Below are 19,884 nucleotides of genomic sequence, written 5' to 3'. Positions count from 1 at the left end.
CCTCCTTTATTGCCTTCTGTAGTTTTCACCTTCTGAGTCTCTTCCAGTTACCCAGGGGGCCCTCATCAGAGCTACATAAACCTTTATGACATATATTTTACCTCCTGCTGCACTGTTAATGGAACTCTTTGATCTTCCACTAAACTACACTGGACTTCTCCAAGATCATGTTTAATCTTTTGCTGGACTTATTCTTTAAGGCAATAAAACTGTCTTTTAAAGTTACAGCTCTATAAGGAGCTGCCTCTCTATTAAGTATTTTGTATAAGGGACACTACAGAGTTTATTTTTATCCTGTATCAAGGTTATGTTCCATCTCCTCATCTTCTTGTGGAACTGCTTCTCAAACCACTTTTGGGACAGCTGAGTTCACAAAAACTGCCATTTTGGGTTTTTTGTTTATTTGTGTGTTTGTTTCTTTTAAGCTGTGCTAACATGCTGTTGTAACAGTCATGGGGCTTTTCTTGGTTTGTGGCTTGCCATATTTTATCAAGTGCAAATACAGACAAAGTGGTTAATCAGAAAAAGTACAAGAATGGACCCTCAAATCCAAATGTCAACTCAGTCAGGGTACGGGCAGGTGGTGGATCCGATTAAGATCTGCAGATCCTATTCCAGCTCTACTGTTCTAGTGCTGGGTCAGATCCACATCTAAATGGGGACTACTTGTGGTTCCAATTTAGCTGCAGCCAAAATCTTGCAATAACATTCCTTCTCGTGAGATTTTTGACTCAAGAGGCCTGATATTATGGATAAGGCTCAGCTGTAGATTTCTACAGTTTGGTGCTGAACACATACTATGATTGTTTGCGAGACTTTAGCACTGCCAAATCTGGACCCACACCCACTAGTCTCAATTCAGTCCCAAGCTCCAACATCTGAACACTGCCTCCTGAATCAATCTTTACTACTGAGTGTTGTGAGCAAGCCTCATCTTACTACTTCCTAGTAGAGCAATATGCAGTCATTACTACTGTATTTATGGAAAACAGTATTGAAATTATGTTCTGTTGATAGTTTGAGACCAGGTACTAACATTTGCCATCAGAAACAGACAAGACTAAGTTAGGAGTGAGTGAAATTTGCGACTAGATGGGTCCCAATTCCAAAGTTTCTGTTCTTTTAAAGTTTAGATGTTATATTATTAACCTTCTCACTGATTGCATTAGATCAGATAACTCAAGTAAATCAGTGAAAATCTAAATTAAAACTGATTCTGATACCCCTTTAGTTTATGTTACTTTCAGATTCAAGAGTAAACTGTTCCCACCACTGGCTGAATGTGCTGCTTTCATACAGTGTGCTTGGCCCATGCCCCCATAAACCTCAAACAGTAAAAAGAGAAGCAGCAAAAACAGAAGGTTCAGCCTCATACAGTCCATTGAAATAATCAACCACACTTGTTATTCACATGGTCTAGACATCTAAACTCAGGATGACCCTGATACTTCCAGGCTAAAACAAGGAGACTGGACTATTCAAGTCTACAAAGAACTCCAAAAGAAACTGTTTTAAGAATCCAATTTTAGACCTGTTCTGGATTTAACTTACAGCTGCATTTGATTATACATGGGGTCATACATCATGTTTCTGCATGTTTCCAGCATGATATGAAGTGACTAATATGCACTAGTAAAAAAAATTTACTTGAATGATTACTAGATTATATATATATATATATCTTTTCAGTCATAACAGCCCAAATAAAATTTTCCAGCATATCTTTTCTACCTGAATTTGCATGAAATTGGCACTTTTTCCTCAAAGTCCCCATGAAGTTAGCACTTTTCTCTGAAAGGTCCCATGATATCACAAAGATTTCATAGTTTTTGCTACACAGTCTTGTTTGTATTTGTTACTGCAAAAAGTTGCTTTGAACACCCTCTTTTTTGTTGAGATTTGCAGTAACACGGAGAGGTGCTGGCCACAGTTAAGGTTAAGATTTGCTTCCCAGTATATGCCTGCTTTAGGCACCTGCTCAGAAATTATCACAAAGGTCATTTCCACTTTAAATTTTGTATGAAACCTTGGTGAGTTAAGATCAGTTCTGAGACAAAAAAGGGCATAACTGGGAAATTTTTCACTGGTATTTTAGGAATATCACAATACTCAGGATCCGGCAGATATTTCAACAGTGCTGAATTATTAGTGGGAACATTAGAGTTTTCATCAAAAAGAAAGGAAAGATGTAAGTCTCTCGCCAAGAGCCAATCTTCAAAACATAAAAGCAATTGTTATGATTATTTATATTATCAGTGCCCAGAAGCCCCCCGCATGTACCAGGACCCCAGTGTACTAGGCTCTATATAAAAACAGAACAAAATACAGTCCCTTCCCAAAAAAGCCTACAATCATATAAGACAAGAGATAACAGATGGATACAGACAGACTGATAGGGAAGTACAAGAAAACAATGAGACAATATTGGTCAGCATGATAGTCTGTAGTCTCAGCACACCAGGAGCCTAGCCATTGTCAAGTACATTGTAGGCTTCACGGCAAAGGACAGTCTGCTAGGGAGGATTGTCATGGTGACTTTTCTGGAAAAAGTGCTTGGAAAAAATTACAGCTTGCAGCCTCCACCCATAACACTCTCATTACTGCATTCTTATCTCTTAACTAACTCAAATAGCTACTCCTTCCCCTTTCTCCTTGCTCCCATACCCTACTAAAGAAAGTATGGAATGTTCTTCCATGGGCACTCTCTTCAGAAAATGGCCTTTAGACTTAATGGCTGTGCCAGAAGTACCAATAGAGAAAACAGTCAATACTCCCCTCCCTAGGTCCTGAACCAATACATTCCTGGGAAAATACAGTCCTGCTAAAAGGGACATCCTCTAAAGTTGTTTCAGGATAATTAAAGAGTTTCTCCAGGCTCCTCTCCTCACCTCTATGTTCTTGAGTTGAAGTACCACACCTCCCCTTCCTTGCAGCAGTAATTCTGTCCTAGAGAGAGTGCCTAGATGCTGATGTACTTCACCAGTGAAAGAATATTCTAAACTCTCTTCTACACAGGTCAGTTGGGAGGCAGGCAACCGAAGAATTTTCTCCAGAATAAACACCGGAGGAGGCAAGTGTCAACAGGAACCTTCGTCATCTCCCACATAAGCAGAATCTTTCAAACGCCATCAGTAAGCAATGGATAGCAGAATTTTCACACTCTCAGATGACACATGGAAACGTCTTCCCCGCAAGGTGACGGCACTTCTCTGATCCCAGATAGGTCTTTGGAGGCAAAAAAGAGAAAGTCCCTGGGGTTCAAGAAAAGATGGGAAATCATGGAATCCATTAATTCCATGAGCACCATTATAATTTAGGGAAGAAGGCAGTAGTATGGTCTATTTATCAGCATAGAGAGACATCTATATTTAAGAAATCTGTAGCCTTAATATCCTTGGAAAAAGTCCTTGATCCAATTTTTTTTTTTTTTTTAAACACACAAATTAGGAATGAAAGGAAGAAAGAAAGCATGATAGGAGTTTGGTTTCTCTACTGCGACAGAGGTAAAGTTGTTTGGATTCTTTGTTCACTTTTGTACTTCCAAATATTTGAGTGTCTAAATTTAATCTTAATTTTTAATTTGCTGGATTTATATGGTTATTTTGGATAACTATAGCAATCTTGTGATTTCAATAGCCATAAACAACTGATATGTACTCAGCCTTAATTCCCATTGAACAACATTTTTTGGCAGGGAATTAAATAGTATGATAGAGGTCCCTTAAAGAATGACAAATCACCATTGATTGGATTGAATAGGCCATAGCTTTGTGGAATTATGAATCCTGTGTTTGCAAATGGTATTTTCTGTCAAGTGTGTCAAAGGACCTTTATTAAGAAAAAGGCCACTTACAAAGCAACAAATATAATAAAACCAAGAACCAAGTACTCTAACCTAGTCAGTTACAGTCCTCCCCTTTACAGGTCGCCCTGGCATAGCATCAAAATAAGTAGAAAATTACTGAGGGGAAAAAAGTAATAAAATTCACAATATTTACCTTATTGAATGATTTTCTGGCCTCCTCTTCAAATTTTAAAAGTACCTTTCCCACAATTCATGAGATTAAAAATGCTGTCAGATCAAACATCTTTTGACTGACATTTCTGTCATGGCAAATCTTGCTCTGACTAGCTTTTTTCAAAGTCCATCTAAACACACTGGTATTAAGGGAATGCTGAGGACTTCAAAAGGAAAGATTAGCAAAATGAAGGAGACAAAGAGGCCTTATTGGTGTGAAAGGAAAATCAGGCCAAGACAGAAGGTTTTTTGTGTGTGTGTGTTTATGGAATTATAACTTTTAGTTAAGATGACAAAGGACAGAGAATACAGGATATAAGTGCATGGAAAGAGAGAAGGAAAGAGAATTAGGAAGGTGGAACACTGAGGAAGAAGAAATGGCATTTAGGGGTCTTTGGGAAGAAGGCACAGACCCCCAGAAGAAAAAAACAAAATCACCAAAATCTAGTCTTATCTAGGAAGTAAAATGTAACTTTTCAGCAACAGCACCAGATCTTATTATCTAACCTTGGCTACCATCTGAATCTCTACTCGCTGCTGAGGTATTTAGCAAATGACTATTTGCTGAATTCAAATCTCAACCAAGTACTGCTCCTAATAGACTATGGTCCCAAATCTGCCCTCACTTGGGACCCGATGCTGAGCACCTGAGGCTCTAAACTCACTGGGAGTTTTGGGTGCTCAACATCTGTCAGGAACAGGCCCTGACACAAGGGCATCTTGCACTGAATTCATCATACTGAGGATAGTGTGTATCACCACAAGCAGAACTATTAAATTGCATCTTATTTATGATGCTCCCATTCACTATAAAATCCCACAGCAAGAGAAACATTTAGAATAACAGTCCACTTCACAATTCAATTATTATTATTTATTGCACTAGCTCCTAGAAGACTACCAGATTGGGGCCCTTTGCACTAAGGCTAAATGCTGTACATGCTTATAGTATATGACAGTCCCTGTCTCACCGTCCCTGATACAAGTAAGCTGACATATACACTTCACATTTAACATACTCCCCACACCAACTGAAATACCATGGATTGCAGCTAGCACAGCAGGACCTTAACAAAGCAAGTATTTCATGGAGTAGCATTCAACATGTTGGCATTAAGTTACCTTGGGGTTTTCCTCCCTAATTTTAAAGAACTCTGCATCTAGGTTTCTGGGAGCTGATTATAGGTCGGTATATTTATTTTTACATTTATCATCCAAAAGGCTACAATTGAAAACCATGAATAGGGTGAATAAACAGAAAAACACAGGGATGCCAAAAGCAAAATGAAAGTATTTATTTATACAATGGACACAATTTTCCTCTTGCTTTCACACACTTACCTAAAAAAGGTCTGATGCCCAATATTTCAGTTTCTGAGGACATGGGAGTAAGAAGTGCATGGTTGAGACCACAGTTATTGAAATCACATGGTTAAGTACTTACTGATTTTGAAAAATGCAGGCCAACTTCTCTTAGTTACATGGCTACAAACCCATTAACTTCAGTCAGATTGCATTGGTGCTGCTCAGCATTCCCTTAAGTGTCTCACACTGACATCTCTGTCACTGCTGATAACACCACCATCTTCCCTGTCAATCAGGGCCACAACTTGGATGTGTTCTTTGACTCCTCCCCCAATATCTCATATTCAGGTTCTGTTCAAATCCTGGCACTTTTCCTCCATTACGTTTCCAATACTGACTGCTTTCTTTTCGCCCGCACCATTAAAAGTCTTGTTCCAGTCCTCATCAGCTCCTGTCTTCACTACTGCTACCTCTTCCTCCTCGGCCTCCCTGATACTCACAACACCCTCTCTCACTGCCATCTATATAAAATGCTGAATCTAAGCTCCTCTGTCTGGCTGTCATTCTGATCATTCATCATCCATTCTTCTTGAATCCCTCCATTGACTCCCCTTCTCTGTGATGTCAAATTGAGGTTTCTTGAGCCTTTTTCAAGGCCCCCTCACAGTTCTTCCTCTCCTTATTTATCTACATTTGGCCCTTATTTCATTCCCCTCTGCTCCCTCCACTTTGTCAGCTATTCCAGCCTTGACTATCCACCTTTCTACTTCTCTCTCAAACATGTAGTGCTTTCTTCTATGCTATCCCTTTGACAGAGAGTGCCCTCCCTCTTTGAACCAGTCAATAAGGCCACTACCTTCTTTTCCTTTAAATTCCTTCTCAAGACTCACTTATGCTGAAATGCCTACAAGAAAACTCCTAACAAATGATGGCCAGGATTCAGGAGTGGAAAAATCTCTACATTTGTATAAAATATTTCGTTAAAAGTGTATAAATTTCCTTCTCCCCACTCTTCATGGGTCACTTGTCTCCTTAGACTGTAAGCCGCTCAGGGCAGGGATTGTATCTGCCTCTGTGTTGGCACAGTTCCTATCATGTTGGGGCCCCAATCCTGATTGAGGTCAGTGCCTCTTGCCTTATGAATAGGAGAAAATATCAGTCAGCAAGGCAAATGCCACCCACTGTTTCGCCGCTCTAATACTCATAGACTTCAAGGCTGAACAGGTGTAACTGAAAACAGAATTTGGCCTGTATTCTTAATGAAATATATTCCTGTCAAAATGCTATTACATTATCTGGGGACAAAAGAATAAAAAAGGAAGAAATTATGGAGAAAGGACTTAAATCAGGAAAAGTCATTAAAAAGACATCATTAAACATATAGAAATTTAAGCAGCTTTTAACAAAGAATGCAGCTGGAAAGAAAGCCCAACTGTATTTTAAAATCTGACATTATGTTCAGCTTTATAAATCCTAATCTTTAAAAGACAACACTACTGTACATTGAGGAAGGCTAGGGAGAATTTTTCATGCAAAGTCAATGACAATCCTAAAATTCAAGGACAGATAAGAGGTATGGTTACATCAGTCTTATGTTTATAAAGTGCTATCCATCCGCTCTTGCATAATATATTTTTGCAGAATCCTAAATCACCTAATAGTGTGATAAAATGTATGTTGGCCCAAGTGCCAGCATCATAGTGTTGCAATAAATTAAGTTTTAATACAGACACATAGTTCTGTTTGTTTATCCATGCACAAATATGCTTTTGCACACATACAATACACGTGACCAAAATCACCAAACAAAAGGCCTGATCCTGCAGTCCTTATGAAGACAAAATTTCCACTAAAATAAATGCAAATTTGGAAACAGAGTAAATCTTGAGTCCCCTATAACAGTGGTTCTCAACCAGGGGTTCAGGAGCAGGTTTCAGGGGGTCCGCCAAGCAGGGCCAGAATTAGACTCACTGGAGCCCAGGGCAGAAAGCAGAAGCCCATTGCCTGGGGCTGAGGCCTGGAGCCCTGCCATCCAGGGCTGAAGCTGAAGCCTGAGCAATGTAGCTTTTTGAGGACAAGGGTGGCATGGGGCCCCACACAACTGCCCTGCTTGCTATCCCCTAACGACGGCCCTGACTTTTGCATGCAGAAAAGCAGTTGTTGTGGCATAGGAGGGCTGTGGAGTTTTTATTGCATACTGGGGGGGCCTCAGAATGAAAAGGTTGAGAATCCCGGCCCTATAACATACCACATCCTGCAGAATTCATGTTGACTTCTTCAACGGGAGGAGCCAGAGGAACAGGCGCTTAAACTGTAAATCTACAACTGCCTGCTTTCCCTAAATACCAGCATATTAAGATTGAAATGATGAGTGTATAACTTAATATATACCTCCTCAAACTTTCTGACCACCCTGATTCTAATAGTGTCAGTCCCCGCACCCTCCCCCCTTTAAAATCCTTACAGTTTTGTTTTTCCAAGTAGACAGCGTTACCTGGGTTTTTTTCTATTAGTGTAAAGAATACCTCGGAAAAATGAAGATAATGTTACTTGCAACATTATTTTTGAAGATTGAATAATGATCACTGTACTCTATTATGTAAATTGTAAACTCTGCAGTAACAACTATTTAAAAACTGTTTTTCTCCTTTTTTAGCATAAAATGCCACTACAGCAGCTCTCTTTCAAGTACTTCTAAGGAGTCTATTACTGTGGGAACTGGATACCATCACAGTGATAAAACATATGTAATAACAATGTATAAGTTTTAAAGAGAAAAGTATCTGTCTGTGGCCAGCACTTTTTCCTTATATACATTATACTGATATATGGCAATCCTGATAAGAAATAGAGATAGACCTGCCATATTTATAATGAATCATTTTATAATCAAATCGTATATATTAACCTGGTCTCTGGCCAATCCAAGAGCTGGCTGCCAAGTTCATAATTACACTGTTCTACAGTGAAGGGTATGAAAAATTAATTTCATGCCATTTTTGGTCTTGCTCTAAAGTGTATGCTTTGGTTGGCTAGTGTCTGCAACAATTAAAGTTTGATAATTCAGGTCTTGATTTTACCCATTTAAATGGTCTTTGGTAGCTCTTTGTTCCATATTCTCATGTCCAATCCATTTTATATACTTACTTTACATCTTCTTTCTTTGCTCAGTAATTCTGAACTTTTCCCTTGTAGTTTCTAACTTGTTCCCAGTCAAAAGTTCAAAATTTCTATTTTCACCAAAGCTCCAACAAATCTGATGCTAAAGTCATCAGAAGATTTAATATAAAATTAAATTTGGATCACTGACTTTTATGGCACATACAGCTGTAATGATACATTACTTATCAATCCCTCATTTTTAATGTTCAGACATGTTATGTTAAGCTAGCTTGTTCAAGTAATGGATTTACTGATTAGTTCCTGTTTTGGTCTATAATTGTTCAATGATTTCCTCAATATTAGCTTAACCAAAATGCTTATATATAATTCTTAGCAATAGTCTTGACAGAAATACAGAAGCATTCACAAGAGAATCAGAGTTTAAGTTAATCAATAATGGCTTTATCAAGAGTTTTTATTTATAGCTAATGCAAACGTTAGAAAAAAATGTTACAGCCATTAATTATTAGCAGTTTTTTTAAAGCACAAAGTAAGAGTTGAATAAATGTACTTTAAGACACTTAAAGCCCAGGCATTCTTTTTAAAATGACTAGCTAAAGAGCCCCTTGGGCTGTCTTTTTACTGCTTTTCAAAGCTCTAATAGCACTTTTTCACCAAAGACACACCCCTTGAATCCTCCGAGAGATACAATAGCATAATTGTTCTTTTAGGTTTTAAGGCCTTGACATATCTGTCACTGAAAGAACAGTGAATAATAATACCAGAACTATTTTATGCAAATTCCACTTAGAGGTTTCAAGATTTTTGTGAGACTGATCTTGCCTCCTTGTTGACAGTTTTATTGTCACATTAGCTTTACATGAGAAAGTGGTAAAGTTTTGTTCTTTGTTAAATAATACTCATTTTAAAATCTTTAAAGTTAAAAACAAATACAAAAACAATGAGATGGAAACATCAATTTGGAAATGTATCAAAGGGGAAAACAGTAGTCACTTGGAACAATTTCTTTTTCCACAGGTATTCATTTATAAAATTATAAGCCATTCTCGTTATAATGTGTAAGTGTAATATGTACAAAAGGAATATTTACATGCATATACAGTATATATTTACACACATAAAGATAAAACATACCAAGATGCATATTCTTAAGCAAGTCAATATCTAATGCCTGCAAAGCCATTAAATACTCTGTGTGTATATATGTTCATAGGAAACTGATTTTACTATAGATTGTATACAAATAGAACACATGCCAATATGTTGGCAACATTAAATTCAGTTGGCAGACTGAGAATGGAAAGAAATATATGCTCATGGCAACCCTCTGAACACACTTATATTAACATCTCGTGAAGGATTTTTGTTAATTTAAGTTTGCAAATTCCCCAGATTCACAGGTTCAAAGAAATTGCCAAAATGAACAGTGAAGGGGCAAGTAGCTCACCGGCAGGCTATCTACTTAACAGATCCAATGGCGACTCCAAATTCAAATAGCACAGCTGCCTATAGAGCATACAAAAAAGCAAGGCTGGAAAAGTACAGGTTCTTTCTTATTACCACATGGAAAACTAGGGCAAAATTAATTAATGTAGTGTCAACTAGCAGGGGGTGGGGGAAAAGTATTACTCTGAAATAGCCCAGCCATTTAATGTATTTGACTTGTATTTAGTAATAATATACTAGAGATGGGCCCAAACCATTACCTCAGAATCTATCTGCCAGAACTTGGAACCCAAGCTGAGCTTTGTGACTCAGGCCTATTTCTTTAAAATATGTATATATACACATGTATGAAAGAACGAAAGAAAGAGCATTTACAATATAAGAGTATTTGTTCCTCTTTCTGGGGAATACCTGTGAGACAAGACCAAGGGAAGCTCACAGAATCTTCAAATTCTTCAGTCACGGGGACAGATTTTGCCGACCTGTGGATGAAGCAAGAGGCTCATTCCCCAGACTCTGTGAATCTTTTGGGAAGTTTCAGAAGCACAGGGCCTCTGTAGCTCTCCCTCAGCTCCCTTTTAGCATGTTTCTTCTGGGAAGTAACCGTGGAGCCCCTTTAAAAAGGGGCTTCCAAAGTGTGGAGTAACTTCACTCACTAGAAATTAATGCAAACTCATGCTGTATTGACTTTCCAGTGGATTTCTGGCAGAGCGAGAAAGGGGACAATAAACTTTTTCATAATGCACGGATCCTGGAGCCTATGGATAACAATCCTTGGGATGTAGGGATGGTACTACAGAAGCACCTGACTCCTGTCCCTACATGGGCAGGGACACAGCCACACACACAGAAGGTGCCCACTGCACATGGATCTGTAGGGAAGGGGATGGCAGAATCCATTAAGTTCACAGTTTTAAAAATGTTTTTAAATGAATTTTTCACCATACCAGTTGGAAATCAATACTATTTCTACAATTATACTACAGCCACTACTTTTCTGTTAACATAGTGCCTTTTATTGACCAGGATCTCAAAGCACTTATATTAGGCTGGTATATATATATATATATATATATATATATATATATATATGAATCATTTCTCCTTCCACTGCCATTCAACCACCTATTTGGCCAGGCAAACAACTGGTGCAGAACTACACAATACTGGTGGAAGGAGAAATTTTGACTCAAGATCACACAACAATCTTTATGATTATGAAAACTGCCTTAAGATACTTAATGACCATTCAGAAAAAACAAGGCCTTAGAATTTAAGCTTTTACCAGAAAGCCCTGTTGCACAGTAAACCACATAGAACTCTAAAGTATATAAAAAAAAAGCTGTACTGCACAGAGTTGTGCAAACATTTCTGCATTCATTATTAAATGGATTCACAATAGTTTTTGTGGTAGAACTAGTTTGCACTAAAAGTCAAGAAGGTTTGATTCAAATAAGCCTAGTTTTCCCTGACTGAACCTCATTGCAAGTGCATAAGCATGGATCAGGTTTACTGGCTTATACTTTGTTTGCAAAAGTTTGCTGGTGCCCAGGACCTAGGAGTCTAAGTGTTGATGCAAGAAAATAGCACTGATTTGAGGGACACACATTTACACATAAAAGACAAAGAAATATTATGGACCAGACTGAACACCTTACTCCCAGTGATGAGCAGTAACTCATACAGATAATCCTACTGAAGTCAAGGGGACTACTTACACAAGTCTCTGCTCAGCACTAGGAGTCAGGTTCACAATGCAGCCCTTAGTGAGCCCAAAAGGTATGAGTCAGTTCCCAACAACTGGCAAGGTCACAGAAAGTAATAATTTGTCACAGTCTACGCAAGTCAGGCAGACAAGGATTAGAAGAGATTTCCCCTCCCCCCACTGACTTTTTTCCCCCTAAGTGGTTCAAATAACTGAAATGCAGCCGGTGAGCTAGATGCTGCCATGGTTGAAGCTGCCCTAACCCACAATGCCGTGTCCTTAGTGGTAGAAAGTCTGCCTGAATGGGTCTAGGGTAACAGGGGGCCCAGTCTCCATCAAAACTGATGGACAAAGTGCACCCAGGGCAGATGGGCATAACTGCCAAGTTTTGTTCTGCTGCATAGGAGACATTTTATGTCCGTTAATTACAAAGCTAATTTGAAGATAACTTGTGTCTATTATCATCAACTTACAATTTTGGTCAAAACACACCCTTCCCCAACCACTGGTGATGTGAGGATATGGAGCTGCACAAAACTTGACAGCTCTTGCTGGGGTAGGTGGCCAATTGGATGGGTGCCCAGGGAATTCGGAGGGATAGGGGAGTCTGAGTGGGAAGTTGGGAGAGGTCGATGGGTGGCTGCTGGATGGCGCAGGGGTCCCTTTTGTGACAAATGGGGAGAGGAACAGAGGGTCCTATGGGATCCCAGGGAGGAAAATGGTGCTTGGAACTCCCAGGGGTGCTGCTATGTATTGGGAAGCAGGGTTCTTTCTTCTGGAGTGTATGCTGGAGGGAGTCAGGGGGTCCCTGGACTCCTGGGCTGAAGGGAGCTGTCTAGGTAGCTAAGTTGCTGGTGCAGCTGACTACAACAGGCCCCATCGCCTTCTTCTCCAGCTACTCCTTCCTACCCCTTCCTATTCTGGATCCCACAAGAAGAGCAACAAGAAAGGACAGCCTCATTAGATGCAGATGCAGCCCCTAGTGGCCAAAATGCAGAACCCCAGACAAATGTTTGCCACTTTTCCACAGCCCTTCCGATGTGTGAGAATCCAGATGAGATGCAGGAAAGCCCCCACACAGCTGCCAAATGCATGACTCACATGTGAGATATGTGACGCCTGGCAACGCTGGATGGAAAATACTTAATCTAAGGCAGGGGTGGGCAAAATACAACCCGTCTAACATTTCTGTCCGGTTCGCCATGACTAACATTTCTGTTCTCGCGATCTCCGGGCTGCTAAAAGTCCCACTGCACAGTGGGGTACTCAGGCAGGCTGCCTGCCTGCCGTGGCCCCACACCACTCCCGGAAGCAGCCAGCTGCTGCTGGCATGTCTCTGCAAGCCCCAGCACTGTCCTTACAGCTCCCATTGGCCAGAAACCGGCCAATGGAAGCTGCAGGGGTGGTGCTTGCAGGCATGAGCAGCGCACAGAGACCCGCTGCCCCCTCTCCCCAAGGGGCGCACAGAGATGTGCCAGCAGCCGGCCGCTTCCGGGAGCGGCGTGGGGCCACGGCATGTAGGCAGCCTGCCTGAACCCTGCTGTGCCACCGGCTGGGAGCCGCCTGTGGCAAGTGACTCCCGGCCAGAGCCTACACCTCACACCCCCCTCCCGCACCCTAACTCCCTCCCAGACCCTGCACCCCCTCCTGCACCCTCAGTCTTTGCGCTAATTATTTTATTACGTGGCACTGTAGTGGAGGAGTAGAATTTAAAAATTTAATTAATAAGTAGAAATGTGTACCCTGTGCCATCTTACCAAAATTTGTGGAGTTGCCCCCCTGCAAAAATTATTGCCCACCCCTTATCTAAGAACATCACTTAGGTAGCCTCCAGAGAGGATGACCACAACCTAAAACTACATTCCACCAGTGAGGTCAGCAATGCAAATACTGTCTATTCTCCTTGATGGGTGTGAATTCCATTATAAGCACAGTATCTCTGTACAGAGAGGCACCAAGCAGGGGTTTACTGAGCCTGCTCTCCTTGAGATATCAAGTGAAAATGGAATCTACTGAGCTAAGCTGACTGACCTGGTGTCAACCAATCACGAGCACAGGAGAGATGCCATTAGGTGAGTTAACTTATGTGATGTATCCCTATGGATGCAGCTTGAACCAAAAATGCAGAGTGAATAGAAGATTCAAAAATTCTGTGGACCTCCAGAAAGAGCAGAAAGGAATTCTATCAAATCACTACAGATTTATGAACCCAAGTCCAGTTCAAATCAAGCCTTCTTTCATGTGCTTTTGAAGTTTGAGTTGAAATTTTCACACAGCTCTAATATTCATTGTTGATCCAAAAGGGATAGCTGGTCTAATATCAATTGTTGTCAGACACCTCTGGTGCATTATGGTATAAATATAAGAAATGAGAGTGGTGTGTCTGTTTCCTGAACTAAGCAGCGTATACTAGAGATGCAGACATTTGGGGAACTTGGTCACAGTAAGATTGCAAATGTGATTTCTTTTTCTTAAAGGGAATCTGTGTTTTGAATATAACTTTAGAAGACAAAGCCAGCTTTTTTCAAGAGGCAGCGGATATACAAAAGAAAATGTATTTTTAAATATGAGAACAGATATTGTGCTTATACTAATATTTTGTACCCAACTATTGATTTTATTGGTCCTTTCTTGAGTTATCAATTGCCTACATTTTTTCAAATAGCCAGCTCTACACTGAGCCCATTTAACCACTTTTATACCTGTCTGCATTCCACTGAAACTTGTCTGTCTGAACACATTTACTTTCCTGCTCATTTAGTATCTACAATTAGCTGTCTACTTCCAAAATACACCTTTCTACAAATACAGCCCACTGAATCAAACTCATTACCTTAAGACATTTCTGTGGCAAAGGTTATGCTTTCCTGAGCTATATTAATCTCTTTGTCTAAACATCACAAGCTTAATTGGTTTAGATCAGACTTATACAGTTTTGAGTAAAAGGGTGTGATTAATGTGAGCTGAAGAGGACTGGATCAGCACAGTCTCATTCTACAGCATACACAAACCTATTATCAATGGAACTATGAGAGTGCTTGAGAAAACCCAACTTTGGTAAGCAAGTTTCTTTACAAAAAACCACTGGAGAAGGAGAGTAAATAAAAAGGTTTCTTCATTGTGTTACGGACTTTCTATCAATGGAGCTACACTGTGAGCAAAATCACTAGGCTAGAGCTTGCTCTGCTAACTGATTACGAATCATGCACAACTAGCAGAGAATGTTGGATTTCACATTTGCTAGCTAGCCAGCAAGAGGAAAAAAATAAATATAGGGAAACCTGTGCGTTGCAAGAGTGGTCCTTTTCCCTCACCCTTTGTCTCTGATTGGTGCCCATGAGACAGAGGAAGGAAAGGTAGACTGAGCACCAAGAGATTGGAGGAGAGGAGCAGTGCAAGTGAGAAAAGTGCTATCCCATTCCAAACTGCAGAAGTTCTCCCTAGCATTTGTGAGTAGTCAGCCTGCCACTCTTCAAACAAATGCCTGCCAGAGCACCTGTTCTCAGTCCCTGCAAGAACTCAGAGGCAATAAAGATGCACCAATAGCACCTTCTCTCCTCCTCCTCACCCCACCATAATTCTCTCTCGTAAGTGCAAGAGGAGGCAGAAAAGAGAAATTGCCATGGGCAAGCAAAAGCTGTGTTGCCAACTCTCGGTTTTATCATGATAATGTGATACTTGTTGTCTTTCTTAAAGCCTTTGCACCAGGAGTCATGAGAACCTCAGCTTTTATTTAAAAAAAGAACAAAAAGTAAGTTTCTAACATTCATGGCTGTGAAGAAAATCTGGAGTGACCCTAGTGCATCCTAACGTCTCAAAAACCAGAAGGCAAAGTAAAAGGATCCAAAATGTACTACTTTTTAAGCCAATCTTGATATTTTGGGATCTGACTCATGATTTTTGAATGCTTAGAGATGGCGATACCGAACCAGGGTGGAGAAGAGAGAATCAGAGGTAGTGAGGGGTAGCAAACAAACTGGGCAAGAGAGAGGGAGGGGCACAAAGAGAGTACAGAATTGGAGAAGAAAGCAAAATAAAGATTGATATTAGTGCCGCAAAACATCCACAAAAACATACAAAGAACATTAAATAGAGAGATGGAAGGGACAAAACACGAGCCGAGATGTGACAAACATGGAAGGGTGAATGAAGTGCCACCAAGCACAAGAGTGTTCAACCGAAGAAAGCTGGGTTCTCTAGGATTTGCTCTCATCCACAGCATTCCTCTCAGGTGTGCTCCCATGAGCTCCGCAATGGCTATTGTCCCAGCCCCCACCATGAAGAAGGAGTTAGCACAGCACACACTTGAAATTCCTCGGAGGTCTGAGGGGGAGTGATTCCACAGCTCTCCCCTGACCACAATAGTCCCTATTGGCTAGCCAGGCCCCTCTTGAAACTGCTGGGCCTGACATGCACAGAAGGGACTCATTCACATTGTCAGGAGTAAGGCCCTGCAGCTGCACCTGCTCAGTCTGCTGACAGCCTAATGAGTTAGCCATGCTTCCTGATGGACTGTCCTGCCTGATCAGCTGAGGAAGCTAGCAGGCCAGTTCTTAAGCCCAGCAGCAGCAGCTTGCTGGCTGCTCAATGCACATGCTTGAGGATTCTCTGCCTCCCTGGGCTCGCTTCATTCCAAGCCCTGGTCCTCCACTGCTCCTGCCTAGGCCCTGTCCTACACCACCCTTATTCCAGTCCCGTCCCAGCCTTGCTCCTGCCTTGGAACTAGTCCTGCTCCTGCCTTCAGATAATCTGGCTCTGATCCTTGACTCAGATTCCTGGCCCCAACTCTTCCTTGACACATGGCTCTGCCATTCGGGCTTATCCTAGGGATAACCGGTTCTGACCCTGGCCCCGGCCCTGGCTCCAACCACTAAGCTTGGCACACATCACCTATGAATTTGGACCATCAAGTTCTGTATGCATTAAGCCATAATATTCTCCAGCTCTCACTTCTCAGGACTCACACAGCAATCCCATCACCTGTTGCTTATTTTTGTTTGTTGCTATAGGAAAACTAATTTTTATATCTTGGTATAAGCAAACAATAAGAAACCAGGAGTGGCTATGTAATTTAATACTTTCAGCATTAGCTTAGTGTGGCTGACGGCATCCTTCACAGTTCTTAGTGTACCCCTGCACTATGAACAGTGGCCTTAGGATTCTCTCCTGCTCTGAAATCCTCTCAGCACAGGGTGAGTATTGGTTGTCACTCAGCAAGTTACGCCTCCCTCATTCTCATGATGCAGCTGCACAAACCCTGTGCTTGGGCATAAGTCAGGCCAGCTTAGGGGCTGTTTTAACTTTGGTAAGCATACCAGCTGGGTATGGCCCCTATGGGTTCATACATCATCAGCTTAGAATTGGCAGAGCACAGGCTCACTTGGCTTGTCCCCTTTCTCAGGCTCCCAAATCATTCAGCCCCCTAGGAGGTGAGGGGGAGCAACTGGCATGAGAGCTGCCTAGCTAGTTAATGATAGCTGAATGCTCCCCTCTGTTGGCAGAATTCTCCCCTGGCCAGTAAAAGTCAGGTTCCATTGCTTTAAACCACCAGAATCGAGGAAAAGAATATGACCATGGCTACGTCTTCACCACTATTCAGCAAATAGCGTAGCTGAATTCGACGTATCCAAGCCGACTTACCCCGCTGTGAAGACGGCAGCAAATCGACCGCCGCGGCTCCCCCGTCGATGGCGCTTACTCCTACCTGCGCTGGTGGAGTACAAGCGTCAATTTGGAGATCGATTGTTGAGTCCCGATGAGACACAATAATTCGATCCCCAAGAGATCGATTTCTACCCGCCAATTCAGGCGGGTAGTGAAGACGTAGCCCATGTGTCTGTCCATCCATCCTTGCTGCTTCTTATCTGCTTCTTTTAACTAAAGTTGTTGGAAATATATCCCTCCTCAGTTCCCACCACTGTTGCTTTCCCTCCTCCTTAAACTAAGTCCATATTTCAAACACTGCCATTCACGGATACCTCCTTTTGTAGGCCCATCTGACCCATACACCACATCTGATCTTTCAGTTCCTTCCTTCGTTCCTTCCTTACCCACTCCCAGTTTGCCCCATCACCAACTCCTCCCCTCCCCCTTGCCGTTATCCTCTCATACCCCGTTCCCTCCCTTTATTGCCCAACCTCTAGCATCTAGTTCATAGTCTCCAAAGTGTGGCAATGTCTACTCTTAGGTGTGCCAGTGTAAATTCAGAGCAAACTAATGCTTAAGCAATTGAGTTGCTCTGAATCTATATCAGTTTAAACAAACAGTTATCTAGTTTCTGATCTGGCTTGGCTCACACATGAAACCAGTAGGTGGGCATCATCTAGTCCCAGTGTCCTAAATAGAGCCAACACTGGACAACCACGAATATTACCAGTTGGGACTATGGTGAACTGGGAGAACTGCCTGGGATGCAATGCCTACTACTGATCTAGCCAGCTACTGATCTCTCTCTTTCTTGAATGATAAAATTCACCTTTAAACAGGAAAAAAAAAAAAAAAAAAAAAAAAAACCACCCTTTAGGAAGTAATCACACAGATATACAGAAAGGTAGATAAAAGCATCCTTGACACAAAAAATGTAAATCACAACACTTATAACTAATGTATTTTCTTTCTCCTCTTCTTTTTCTAAGGCATAAAAAAGAATAATAATAAAATAAAATTAAAAAAAACTGGCATGGTTATCATTCATGTTGATGTCAACATCCCTACATAGACAGGTAACAGGAAAATACCACCCCAGGGATTCTATTCATGGTGCACAGCAGGGCCCTGTCTGTAATTACTGTGGCCTAGTTATTTCTCAGGGAAAAAAAGTCCAGCACCAGATCCTTTTTTTTTCCTTAATAGGTGAAGTTGAACCTAAAGCACTGTAATTTTAATCAAATCTTTCCCATCTGCGTGTAGTGTCTCTGAGAAGTTGAAGATTTAAGTGTATGTTGTAGGGTTTGTTGAATAGTCCCAGCGGGGGGAGAAGGGGCAGAGAGATGGTAATTATGTTACACTTAAAGGTATTTCTGTTGCCAAGGAAGGTTTTTCCCCCCACCCCCACCCCCTTTCCCTAGTGAGGGTTAAGATGATGTCATGGACAGAAAAGGAAATACTGCGGTGGAATAGAAGGCATACTCAGAGCAAGAGGTCGAAATGATGAAGCTGCAGTTTATAAATTTGCCTGAGGATTGTTTTAGTAAATAAAATGTTTAAAAGCACAGTGACAAAGAGGGTTTGTGGAATTTTTCATGCATGGAGGTCTTCACCACAAAGGATAATACACTCGGATACTTGGATTAGTACATATGTTGGTTGCTGATGGTAGTAAACAAGTTTCCTTAAACCTCTTCAATTTCTACTCCTTCACCTCTCTTTATATGGACAACATTGAACTTGAAACATAGCTTCTGCTGTTCATGCCAACATCAATGGGAAAATTTCAATGGAAGCAGGATCAGATTTGTACAGTAAATGTTACAGCTTAGCAAATAGTTTGCAACAACAACAACATAATTCAAGAAATACACTCTCTTACAACTTTTAGAAATGTTCTACACTGTAGGCTGACCACTAATACAAAGGATAGCTACTACTGAGAACTGGCCATGTTTGTAAACAATATTGATTTAATAATAAATCAATACATTTTAGGTACGTTTTAATTTTATTAACAAAGGATTTTTAATGCAAACAACAATCTAGAAAAAGTACCAATGGAGCTCTAGACGTTATGGTTAAATTACGGTACCTCATTTTATTGCCAGTCTGACCCCCTTTTAGTTGTATCAATGTGCAGCAATAACATTCAGTGATTAACTGTCACTCACAATCATGTATTTCTGTACTTATCTTCAGAACACTTAGAGACCTGTCTCTCAGATATTTAGAGAGATTATTCTGGACTGGAATTGATACAAAACATTTAGTGCCAAGTTCTCCTCTCAATTACACCAAGGCAAACCTGTTGGCTTCAATGAAGTTGGACTGGTGTTACTGCAAGGAGAATTTGCCCAGTAAATTGTTGCTCACTTTTCCTCAAAAAAGACCATACAAAGATGTTTCACAGTGCTGAGCACCCCCTTTGAGGTGCCGTGCACCTTACTCACTGCAATGGGAACTGAGGGAGCCCAGGCAGCTCCTCACAGGAAGCACCCAGCAACTTGCAGGGCCATGCCCACAATGCAGTACAAGTTATCATACAGTTGCAAATTCTGAGCAGTCAGGAAGATGTTGATTACAGCTTTGGCTGGGTACCTTCTATGTTGTCTGAGTGAAAAACATAGGATGTGTCCTT

This window comes from Malaclemys terrapin, chromosome 4 (genome assembly GCF_027887155.1).
Source record: "Malaclemys terrapin pileata isolate rMalTer1 chromosome 4, rMalTer1.hap1, whole genome shotgun sequence".
In the NCBI taxonomy this organism is placed as follows: Eukaryota; Metazoa; Chordata; order Testudines; family Emydidae; genus Malaclemys; species Malaclemys terrapin.
The sequence above is the reverse complement of the archived record's forward strand: the minus strand, read 5'-3'. Positions refer to the sequence as shown.